This window comes from Phocoena sinus, chromosome 19 (genome assembly GCF_008692025.1).
Source record: "Phocoena sinus isolate mPhoSin1 chromosome 19, mPhoSin1.pri, whole genome shotgun sequence".
Classification (NCBI taxonomy): domain Eukaryota; kingdom Metazoa; phylum Chordata; class Mammalia; order Artiodactyla; family Phocoenidae; genus Phocoena; species Phocoena sinus.
In genome coordinates, this window is record NC_045781.1 from 48257691 (window position 1) to 48270259 (window position 12569).

The following is a 12569-nucleotide window of genomic DNA, read 5'->3' on the forward strand; positions in this document are numbered from 1 at the left end:
ATGCAGGGGACGCGGGTTTGAGCCCTGGTCTGGGAAGATCCCACATGCCACGGAGCAACTAGGCCCATGAGCCACAGCTACTGAGCCTGCGCGTCTGGAGCCTGTGCTCCACAACAAGAGAGGCCAAGATAGTGAGAGGCCCGCGCACCGCGATGAAGAGTGGCCCCCGCTTGCCACGACTAGAGAAAGCCCTCGCACAGAAATAAGACCCAACACAGCCAAAAAATAAAAAAATAAATAAAAGTTTTACCTCCATTTTCTGAAAGATAATTTTACTGGGTAGACACTTCTATATTGACTATTTTCTTTTAGTACCTTTTAGAAATAATTAAAAATAGTTGTATTTTGGTTTCCCAGCTATCATTCTTAGCGTTCCTGCTATGAAGGTAATGCATATTTTTTTTTCCGACTGATCTTTAAGATTTTCTATCTGTCTTTGAATTTTAGCAGTGTTTAGATATGGTTTTCTAGTGATTATCCTGTTCGAGGTTTTTATCATTTCTTAAATGTGTAGCTTAATGTTTTTCCCTGATTTTGGAAAACTGAGTGCCATTACATTTCAAATATTGCTTCTGCCCCATTATTTTCTCCTCTTTTCTGGGACTTACAATTACACATATGTCAGAAATTTACCCAAGTCCAGTATCTCCTTTAAACTCTTTCTAGGGACTTCCCTGGTGGGCCAGCGGTTGAGACTCCACGCTTCCACTGCAGGGGGTGCGCATTTGATCCCTGGCCGGGGAACTAAGATCCCATATCCCGTGTGGCGTGGCCAAAAACTTAAAAATTAAAAGAAAAATCTTTTAGTATTTGCCATACTTTTTTCACTCTGCTTCATTCTTGGTATTTATTCTCACCCTTCCACCTAAACTATCTCTCAAACTACATCTAGCATTTGTCTCGGTTTTGTATGGTTTTACTTCTAGAACTTTCATTGTGTAGTTTATTAGAGTTTCTAGTTCTCTGCCAATTCTCTTATTTTTTTAATGTCTTGGACATTTTAACTATCATTATTTCAAGGTATTCAATCTGATATTCTAGTTGCTTTTCTTCTGCATTTGTTTTTATTATACGGCTTTTTCTTTGGTTCTTAGTCTTTCCTTCTTCTATGTCAAATTCTATTTATTGAATCCTGTATATTTACCTAAAAACATGGAATAAGGATTTACTTCTGCTTCAGGAAGACAGCTGAATTAGAGATGATCTCCTTAATTAATTGGGAATCGAATATATTTTAAATTAGATGTTTCCGTATTAGTGATTGCTGGTTTCTGGTTCACCTATAACCTTGTGTGGAGATACAAGGGACCCAAGAGAAACCCTTACTGATTTCAAGGACCCGTCCTCCTGGGTGAATATAAACTCCATTTTTGCTTCCTTCTCCCATTCCCACAGGACTGTGGAAACATTTTTTTTTCTTCTCAGTCTCTTAGCAACTGCTTTTAGAATTGTCATTGCCTTGGGTGGAGAACGGAGCCAAATGCTAGACTCACATCTCTTGGCTTTTTGCTTTTCCTTAGATCTTAGTTCCCCAAATACCCACTGCCTTAAGGGTAGATCTCTTTGTATCTTCAGTTTTGTTTGTTTCTTTTTGTCCAGTTTCTTCCAGTAGTTCTCAAGGCAAAAGTTGGTCTGTCACAAACTAGGCTGCTATTATCAAGAGCCGAACTCCCCTATGCAGATTATAAAAGCTAAAAGAGATTTGATAGAGTGTTTTATTAAGGCAATAAATGGTGCTTTATCAGCGGAAGAGCTCACTGGCTGGTCTTGCCATTGTCCCTAAATCTCACTCCCTTATCCCCAGACAGCGCGCCAGCCTGCAGAGTTAATCTGATCTGAGTGTTTTGGATAAAATGTCTCCTGGATATTGATTCACAGATCAGCAAGGTGATAGTAGCTTCCATTTTTGCAAGTATTGTTTGCTGACAATTAAAGCATGACTTGTTTAGAGAAAAATAATTCTTTTTCCAAATGGCAGAAGAAGTGTGGATAGTGAAGATAGTAAAAATTTACAGTAAGAATCAGTAGAGCTGCAAAGCAATACATAAAGCATTATGAGATGGTTGGGAGATCTAAAAAAAAATGAGCAGATATAATAATAGTAATATTTTCACAGAGTATATTAACTTCTCCTTGGGGAGAAATAGTGTTACTGTATATAACCAAGGGCATGTTAACCCTGACAAATGAACAGATAAATATAAAAGCAAAGTACAGCAAAAGCAAAACCACACTGGTGCAATACAAACGTTAAGTTCTGATTTAGGCTGACTTTGCTGAATCATGGATCTTAAAAAGAATAATAGTTGAAATGTAAGGAAACAAATATGTTGTTAAAATTGTGCTTAGAGGGGGACATGGTATCCCCACACTCACACACTCCTCCATCTGGACATACCTCTTCCAGACACTTGCAGGCAGATGAATAAGAGAAGGTGGGGGAAAATCATCAGAGTAGAATGGCATCATTTGAGCCATCAGAAGAACTCGTGGCGCAACCAATTTTCTATTACATCCAGAAGTCCAAGTCATGTACTAATTCTTTTATATTTTAATAAAAAGATGATTCTAACATACGAGAAATGGTGAAATAGCTATGCCCAACGTGCTCCTGTTCTAAAAGTTAAAGTGATAAGCGGTCTTCACTTTGGAGAAGCTGAGAAAGTGGTAAATTCTGGCTAGAAAGAAGGCAACTGCTATTTATATGTAAAGACAGGCTACAAAAGCTTGTGGTCTGGTTTGACTGATTAAAACTTAATAACAACTATGAAGGCAAACTTGCAGGATTCTCAGGGACTGAGTTCACTTTGTTAGATACTAAGAAAATGTACATATTACAAGGGAACCAGCTGATGCATTAAAAATGAGTATCTTCATGTAACTGTTATCTTTGTTAAGAAATCAAACATCACCACACTGCACAAACCCCTGCTTAGCTACTATGGGTCATAACCTCCAGCCAAATATGACCACTATCTAGACTTCTAATCCCATTGCTTAGCTGTGACTGTTTATGAAATTTATACAAGTGTACTAACACAACATATTCATGTTTGTGTCTAACTTCCATCGTTCAACATTATGTTTGTGAAATTTGTCCATGGTTGTTCCTTGTAGCATAAGTTAAATTCTATTTTCTTATGTATTATTCCATTGTATGCATATACCATAAATTATTTATCCATTCTACAGTTGGTAAGTATTCAAGTTTGAGTTACTGTAAATAATGCTGCTATGAACACGATCACACATCTTTAACGTAGATAGTCTATGCATTTCTTTTGATTCAACCTGGTAGTTGAATGACTGTGTCTTGGAATATCCACACATTAATAGCTTAATATACCGGGGCAAAGAACTGTCCAAGGTGCTAGTAACCATCTTCCTTTCTACCAGCAGAATACAAGTTAACGTTCTTCTCCACCCGAATTTCCAACATACTGCCATCCTTTCAATTCTATCCACTCTGGTAGACATGTGATTTGCATTTTTGGATGCCTAATGATGTAGAGTATCTTCTTATATACTAATCGGCTTATTGGTTGTTTTCACTTGTGAAATGAGATTTGTTGAAGTTGCTGATCTACTCTGTACATGAGTCCTTTGTTATAATACTGCAAATAACTTTACCCACTCTCTGGCTTGCCTTTCTAATTGCTTCTTGGTGTCTTTTAATGACCAAAAGTTCTTAGTGCTCAGAGAATTCTATGATCAAAATTTTCCTATACGATTACTCCTTTTTCTTCAAAATGATATTTTATTCATTTTTAAACTGTATATATTTAAGGTAAACAACATGATACACATACACGTATCCATAGTGAAACAGCTTTTATACACGTATCCATAGTGAAACAGCTTTTATACACGTATCCATAGTGAAACAGCTTTTATACACGTATCCATAGTGAAATGCTTACTACATTCAACCTAATTAGCATATCTCGTATAGTTACCACTTCTTTTGTGATGAAAGCGCCTGAAATCCACTTCCTAAGAAAATTACCAGTATTCAACACAGTATTATTTTTTTTATTTTTTTGGGTATGTGGCCCTCTCACTGTTGTGGCCCCTCCCGTTGCGGAGCACAGGCTCCAGACGTGCAGGCTCAACGGCCATGGCTCATGGGCCCAGCCGCTCCGCGGCATGTGGGATCTTCCCGGACCGGGGCACGAACCCGTGTCCCCTGCATCGGCAGGTGGACTCTCAACCACTGTGCCACCAGGGAAGCCCACAACACAGTATTATTAACTATAGTCGTCATGCTGTGCACCAGATCTCTATGCTTATTCCTCCCACTTAACTGCAGCTTTGTGCCCTTTCACCAACATCTCTCCCCTCTCTTCATTTTTCTCCCCTCCCTACCACTGGTAACAATCATTCTATTCTCTGCTTCTAGGTGTTTAATATTCACAATAGCCAGGATATGGAAACCACCTAAGGGTCTCTCAACAGATGAATGCGCACACACACACACACACACACACACACACACACACACACACACACTCACTCACATGCAATGGAGTATTATTCAGCCTTAAAAAACAGTGAGATCCTCTAAGTAGACATTTCTCCAAAGAAGACATACAGATGGCCAAAAAGCACACAAAAAGATGCTCAACATTACTAATTTTTCAGAGAAACGCAAATCAAAACTACAATGAGGGACTTCCCTGGTGGTCCAGTGGGTAAGACTCTGTGCTCTCAGTGCACGGGGCCCAGGTTCGATCCCTGGTCAGGGAACTAGATCCCACATGCACGCCACAACTAAGAGTCCACATGCCACAACTAAGAAGTCTGCATGCCGCAACTAAAAGATCCCACATGCTACAGCAAAGATCCCACATGCGGCAACTAAGACCTGGTGCAGCCAAAGTAAAAAATAAATAAAAATAAATAAGCAAATAAATAAATAAATAAGGAAGTTTTAAAAAAATACAATGAGGTAACACCTCACACTGGTCAGAATGGCCATCATCAAAAAATCTACAAACAACAAATGCTGGAGAGGGTGTGGAGAAAAGGGAACCCTCTTCACTGTTGGTGGGAATGTAAATTGGTACAACCACTATAGAGAACAGTATGGAGGTTCCTTAAAAAACTAAAAATAGAACTACCATATCATCCAACAATGCCACTCCTGGCATATATCTGAAGAAAAACATAATTCGAAAAGATACATGCACCCCAATGTTCATAGCAGCACTATTTACAATAGCCAAGACACGGAAGCAACCTAAATGTCCATCGACAGAGAAATGGATAAAGAAGATGTGGTACATATACACAATGGAATACTACTCAGCCATAAAAAAGAGCGAAATAATGCCATTTGCAGCAACATGGATGGACCTAGAAATTATCATATTAAATGAAGTCAGACAAAGAAAGACAAATATCATATAATATCATTCATATGTGGAATCTAATTTTTTAAAAATGATACAAATGAACTTATTTACAAAACAGAAACAGACTCAGGACAGATTTCAAAAACAAACTTACAGTCACCAAAGGGGAAATGTGGGAGTGGGGGAGGGATAAATTAGGAGGTTGGGATTAACATACACACACAACTATATATAAGATAGATAACCAACACGGACCTACTGTAGAGCACAGGGAACTCAATATTCTGTGATAACCTATATGAGAAAAGAATCCGAAAAAGAGTGGATATATGTATATGTATAAGTGAATCACTATGCTGTACACCTGAAACTAACACAACATTGTAAATCAACTCTACTCCAATAAAATTTTAAAAAAAGGATGAGGAAAATACAACAAAAAAAAACCTAGGGAGATCCTGCCATTTGCCAACAACATGGATGAACCTTGAAGACAATATAATTACTGCTTTTTGCATCCAATTTAAGAAAATATTGCCTGCTCCCAAATCATGAAGGAATTTTTATGGATTCCAGCTGTCTGTGGAAATTCTCTAACTTATCATCTTTCCTCTTGATATAGATCACAGTTTTAAACTTTTTTTCTGCTTACTTCAAAATAAGGATGATCACTGGCTCTTCTTCTACTGGTGTTATTTTCCTGGACCTGTTGCTTTGTTCACCTCTTAATTGCTTTGAATTAAGTGCAGTCCGTTTTGCAGGAAAATTTTTACCGGCTGTAGGTGATGCGATACTCCTCCAGGGAACTGGGTCTTACATTTGTGCACGTAGTTAATTTTGGCATCACCTCATGATGCCCTTAAGCAGGACTTGCAGAGATTCAAGAGTGGGTTTAGGTTTTTGTAAGACCTGGTCTGTTTTCTGGTTACTCTTCCAAGAGATTGTTTATCAGGATCCCTTCCTTCTGAGGGGCCTGGGTCTCAATTTTTTCACCTTCTTGTGCTGTGAAACTGCAAGCATCTCTCAGTATCTTAGACATTTAGGGGCCAATCTCTGCCTTTTGCCCTACGATGCTTTTGCACTGACAAACCACTTTGAGATGAAAACTGGAGCAGAGTTAAGTGTGTTTTGCTCCTCTCCCCTTCACTGCAGGATTTGGTCCTTCAGGTCCTGGGTGCTTTGAAAGAGCTGATCCCCAGTCTCTGACTCTCTCACCTATAAGTCAGTCAGAAACACTCAGCAGCTACTTTCTGCTCTGGTTTCTGCTCAGCTTTTCCACATCCTGCCCCCTGCTGTTTAACCATCTACAAACGCCTGGACTAAAAAGGCAGAAGATGTTGGGCTCGCCTCCAGTGGCTTTTCCTTCTCTCCAGGTTCTTGGCTCCACAGTTCTCACTGCCTTGATAGCTCTCTGGTACCTTCCAAATGTGTTTTTTATTGCATTTACCTTCTCTAGTGTTCTTGGCATTCCGTTGGGTCAGCTGCGAACTAATCCATCACAGCCAGAAGCAGAAATCTTCAAATACCACACTCTTGAGTCCAAAAATAAAACCGTAAAAGTGAAAGGAAATGATTGATAGGACAAAATTACCATCAATCTAAACTATTTAAGTAAATGTATGACCATACTTCAAACGAGATTATTTGCTGATTTGCTAATTCAAATGTCTCATGGAGTTATATTCACTTGGCCCCTCAAGATTCCAACACGTAAGATGTAATTTGGAAACTATTAGCATATATTGAATCCAACTGAATATATATTTATTTCACTTAAACCAAAATCTGAAGCATATCATACCCTTACCACAGAAAGCACTTTAATGATTAGCTGTAGCAGTAGCTGGTATTTACTGTACACAAGCACTTTAATCCACATGTTCATTAAATACACAAAAGGATCACTGTTATTTATATTTTTGAAATGAGGCAACAGGCAGAAAGAGAAAAGAAACTTGTTCAAAGCCCACACCGTGTTAAGCGGAGAAGCCAAAATTCCAACGCAAGTGTATTTGATTCCAAAGCCCAAAGGTATATCTGAAAGCAGCTCTTTTGCCCCTTTCCTGTTTACCCATTTCTGTCCTCCTCTAACCTTCCAAGAACCTAATTATAGGAATGAGATGACAAAGCAACTGAAACTAACTCCTGCCTTATGCTTTCCTGAATGTACACCATGCCTTGCCTAACCTGTTGATTCTTTCCCTAGACAAAAAGAAGAATGAAAAATTAAGTAGTTAATGACGAACTCTCTACCCCTAACAGCCCTCTTAGCAATCCTGCAGGCAGATCACACAGGCAAGATAACATCTGAAGACAGACTCAGCCAGTCTGCATGCAATGGAGAATGATATAGAATCCAACCTCCTCCCCTGATGACTCAATGAGATTCTTCCCACCCCTCCATTTTTCCCTTTAAAAACTTTCGTGGCTGAGCAGAATCTTTCGAGTTGGTCTCAGGACATGAGTCCACCTTCTCCCCAGATTGCTGGCTTTTCTGATTAAAGCAACTTTCCTTTCTACTGACACTTGCCTCTCGAATTATTGGCTTTTGAGCAGCAAGTAGCTGGACCTGAGTTCGATAACACATTCATTGTATATGCTGGTCAATAACTTTCGCCTGAGCTATATTTGGAGGATAAAATACTGACTATGAATATAAATATAAAGATGGAAGGCTTATATGAAGTCCCCTGGTAAAAGAAACGCTAGCATTCCTAATGTTGTATGTATGAACAAAAAGGACAAATGAAGCAAATGCTTTCACCTCTGCTCATCAGATTCACCGAGTCTTTACAAGCCTCTAATAGTTTGAGGCCCCCACTGGGAAAGCCAGCTCTGATTACATAAGCTTCACCAGGAGCTACAGCTGTCCTTGTGTCCAGGCTTGTTAGTTCAATAATGTGGAAGTGAATATGAAGGCTGTAGGGACCCCAGTGATGATAATATTCTTGGACTTTAGGATGTTATTAACAAATGAGTTGTCTGCAGGAGAGGAAATCACAGTGTGATCATACCTAATCAATGTAAGAATTAAAAACAGGCTAACATGTGGGGAGGCACAGATGTAGATATTAGGATAGCCTGCCGTTTAGCCTGACAGTCATTGGATTCAAGGTCAGGATGAGTGTGCTACGGTTTATTTTCTTCTTCTTTTCCATCATTTTCACTGAACGTGGGCAAAGCTAGAAAATCTTCCTGCATGAATGCAGAGAAAGAGTTCTCTTTTGCTTCCATGCTAAACAGAGACTTGTGGGACCACTTCTTGGACAACAAATAACTGAGATATAAATAAAATCACCACTCGCTTAGTACCTTAATGACCAGAAAACATTTTGGGGTATCTTCATAATACTGTAATCTACTCAGTAATCTCTTTACTTCAGCTTTTTAAATGTGTTAACAGAGCATTTAATGCATCTCTCAACCCCATTCCAGTGTCTACTAGCCAAGAGAAATACTTTATTTATTTATTTATTTTTGGCTGTGTTGTGTGGCATGCAGGATCTTACTTCCCCAATGAGGGAGCGAACTTGTGCCCCATGCAGTGGAAGTGCAGAGTCCTAACCATTGGACCACTATAGAATTCCCTAGAAATTCTTTACAAAACTGGAGTTAAGCACTTCCAAACAGGTAGGAAGACTGGAGCTATATAAGGAATTAAAAATACATACAATTCGAAAGACCTTCAAGGTGGCGGAAGAGTAAGACGTGGAGATTACCTTCCTCCCCACAAACACATCAGAAATACTTCTACATGTGGAACAACTCCTACAGAACACCTACTGAATGCTGGCACAAGACCTCAGACCTCCCAAAAGGCAAGAAACTACCCAAGTACCTGGTAGGGCAAAAGAAACAAGAAAACAGAGACAAAAAATATAAGGAGGGGACCTGCACCAGTGGGAGGGAGCTGTGAATGAGGAAAAGTTTCCACACACTAGGAAGCCCCTTCACTGACGGAGACGGGGGGGGGGTGGGGGGGTGGGGGAAGCTTCGGAGCCACGGAGGGGAGTGTAGCAATAGGGGTGCAGAGGGCAAAGCGGAGAGATTCCCGCACAGAGGATCGGTGCCAAACAGCACTCACCAGCCTGAAAGGCTTGTCTGCTCACCTGCAGGGGTGGGTTGGGGCTGGGAGCTGAGGCTCCGGCTTCAGAGGTCAGATCCCAGGGAGAGGACGGGGGTTGACTGCGTGAACACAGCCTGAAAGGGGCTAGCGTGCCACAGCTAGCCGGGAGGGAGTCTGGGAGGGAGTCCGGGAAAAAGTCTGGAACTGCCTAGGAGGCAAGAGACCATTGTTTCAGGATGCACGAGGAGAGGGGATTCAGAGCACTGCCTAAACAAGCTCCAAAGAAGGGCGCGAGCCACGGCTATCAGCATGGACACCAGAGACGGGCATGAGACGCTAAGGCTGCTGCTGCCGCCACCAAGAACTCTGTGTGCGAGCACAGGTCACTGTCTACACCTCCCCTCCCAGCAGCCTATGCAGCCCACCACTGCCAGGGTCCCATGATCCAGGGACAACTTCCCCAGGAGAACACACAGCACGCCTCAGGCTGTTGCAATGTCAGGCCAGCTTCTGCCACCGCAGGCTCGCCCCGCATTCCATACCCCTCCCTCCCCCTGGCCAGAGTGAGCCAGAGCCCCCTAATCAGCTTCTACTTTAACCCCGTCCTGTCTCAGTGAAGAACAGATGCCCTCAGGCGACCTACATGCAGAGGTGGGGCCAAATCCAAAGCTGAACCCCAGGAGCTGTGTGAACAAAGAAGAGAAAGGGAAATCTCTCCCAGCAGCCTCAGGATCAGTGGATTAAATCTCCACAATCAATTTGGTGTACCCTGCATCCTTGGAAAACCTGAACAGACAATAAATCACCCCAGAATTGAGGTGGTGGACATTGGGAGCAATGATATTTTTTTTTTTCCTTTTTCTATTTTTGTGAGTGTGTATGTCTATGCTTCTTTGTGTGATTTTTCTCTGTATAGCTTTGTTTTTCCATTTGTCCTAGGGTTCTGTCTGTCCGTTTTTGTTTTCTTTTCTTAGTAGAGTATTAAGACTTGTTATTGGTGGATTTGTTTTCTGGTTCGGTTGCTCTATTCTTTCTTTTTTAATTATTTTAAAAATTTTTTATTTTTAATAACTATTTTTTATTTTAATAACTTTATTTTTTTTTTCTTTCTTTCTTTTTTTCTCCCTTTTCTTCTGAGCCCTGTGGCTGAAAAGATCTTGGGGCTCCAACTGGGTGTCAGGCCTGTGCCTCTGAGGTGGGAGAGCTAAGCTCAGGACATTGGTCCACCAGAGACCTCCCAACTCCATGTAATATCAAATGGCGAAAGCTCTCCCAGAGATCACGATCTCAATGCTAAGACCCAGCTCGACTCAATGACCAGCAAGCTACAGTGCTGGACCCTATGCCAAACGAATAGCAAGGCAGGAACACAACCCCACCCATTAGCAGAAACACTGCCTAAAATCATAATAGGGTCACAGACACCTCAAAAAAACCCACTGGATGCAGACCTGCCCACCAGAAAGACAAGATCCAGCCTCATCCACCAGAACACAGGTACTAGTCCCCTTCAGCAGGAAGCTTACACAACCCGCTGAACCAACCTTACCCTCTGGGGGCAGACATCAAAAACAACAAGAACTACGAACCTGCAGCCTGTGAAAACGAGACCACAAACACATAAGTTGAGCAAAATGAAAAGACAGAGAAACACGCAGCGGATGAAGGAGCAAGGTAAAAACCCACCAGACGAAACAAATGAAGAGGAAATAGTCTACCTGAAAAAGAATTCAAATAATGATAGGAAAGATGATCCAAAATCTTGGAAATAGAACGGAGAAAATACAAGAAACATTGAACAAGGACCTAGAAGAACTAAAGAGCAAACAAACAATGATAAACAACACAATAAATGAAACTAAAAATTCCCTAGAAGGAATCAATAGCAGAATAACTGAGGCAGAAGAACAGATAAGCGACCTGGAAGATAAAATAGTGGAAATAACGACTGCAGAGCAGAATAAAGAAAAAAGAATGAAAAGAATTGAGGACAGTCTCAGAGACCTCTGGGATAACATTAAATGGACCAACATTCGAATTATAGGGGTCCCAGAAGAAGAAGAGAAAAAAGAAAGGGACTGAAAAATATTTGAAGAGATCAAAGTTGAAAACTTCCCTAATATGGGAAAGGAAATAGTTAATCAAGTCCAGGAAGCACAGAGAGCCCCATACAGGGTAAATCCAAGGAGAAACATGCCAAGACACATATTAATCAAACTATCAAAAATTAAATACAAGAAAAAATGTTAAAAGCAGCAACAGAAAAGCAACAATTAACATACAAGGGAATCCCCATAAGGTTAACAGCCGATCTTTCAGCGGAAACTCTGCAAGCCAGAAGAGACTGGCAGGACATATTTAAAGTGATTAAGGAGAAAAACCTACAACCAAGATTACTCTACCCAGCAAGGATCTCATTCAGAGTCGACGGAAAATTAAAATCTTTACAGACAAGCAAAAGTGAAGAGAATTCAGCACCACCAAGCCAGCTTTATAACAAATGCTAAAGGAAACCCTCTAGGCAGGAAACACAAGAGAAGGAAAAGACCTACAATAACAAACCCAAGACAGTTAAGAAAATGGTAATAGGAACATACATATCGATAATTACCTTAAATGTTAATGGATTAAATGTGGCAACCAAAAGACAGAGACTGGTTGAATGGATACAAAAACAAGACAGGTATATATGCTGTCTACAAGAAACCCACTTCAGACCTAGGGACACATACAGACTGAAAGTGAGGGGATGGAAAAAGATATTCCATGCAAATGGAAATCAAGAAAAAGCTGCAGTAGCAATTCTTATATCAGACAAAATAGACTTTAAAATAAAGACTATTACAAGACATAAAGAAGGACACTACATAATGATCAGGGATCAATCCAAGACGAAGATATAACAGTTGTAAATATTTATGCACGCAACGTAGGAGCACCTCAATACATAAGGCAAATGCTAACAGCCATAAAAGGGGAAATTGACAGTAACACAATCATAGTAGGGGACTTTAACAACCCACTTTCAACAATGGACAGATCATCCAATATGAAAATAAGTAAGGAAACACAAGCTTTAAATGATACGTTAAAAAAGATGGACTCAATTGATATTTATAGGACATTCCATCCAAAACAACAGAATACAC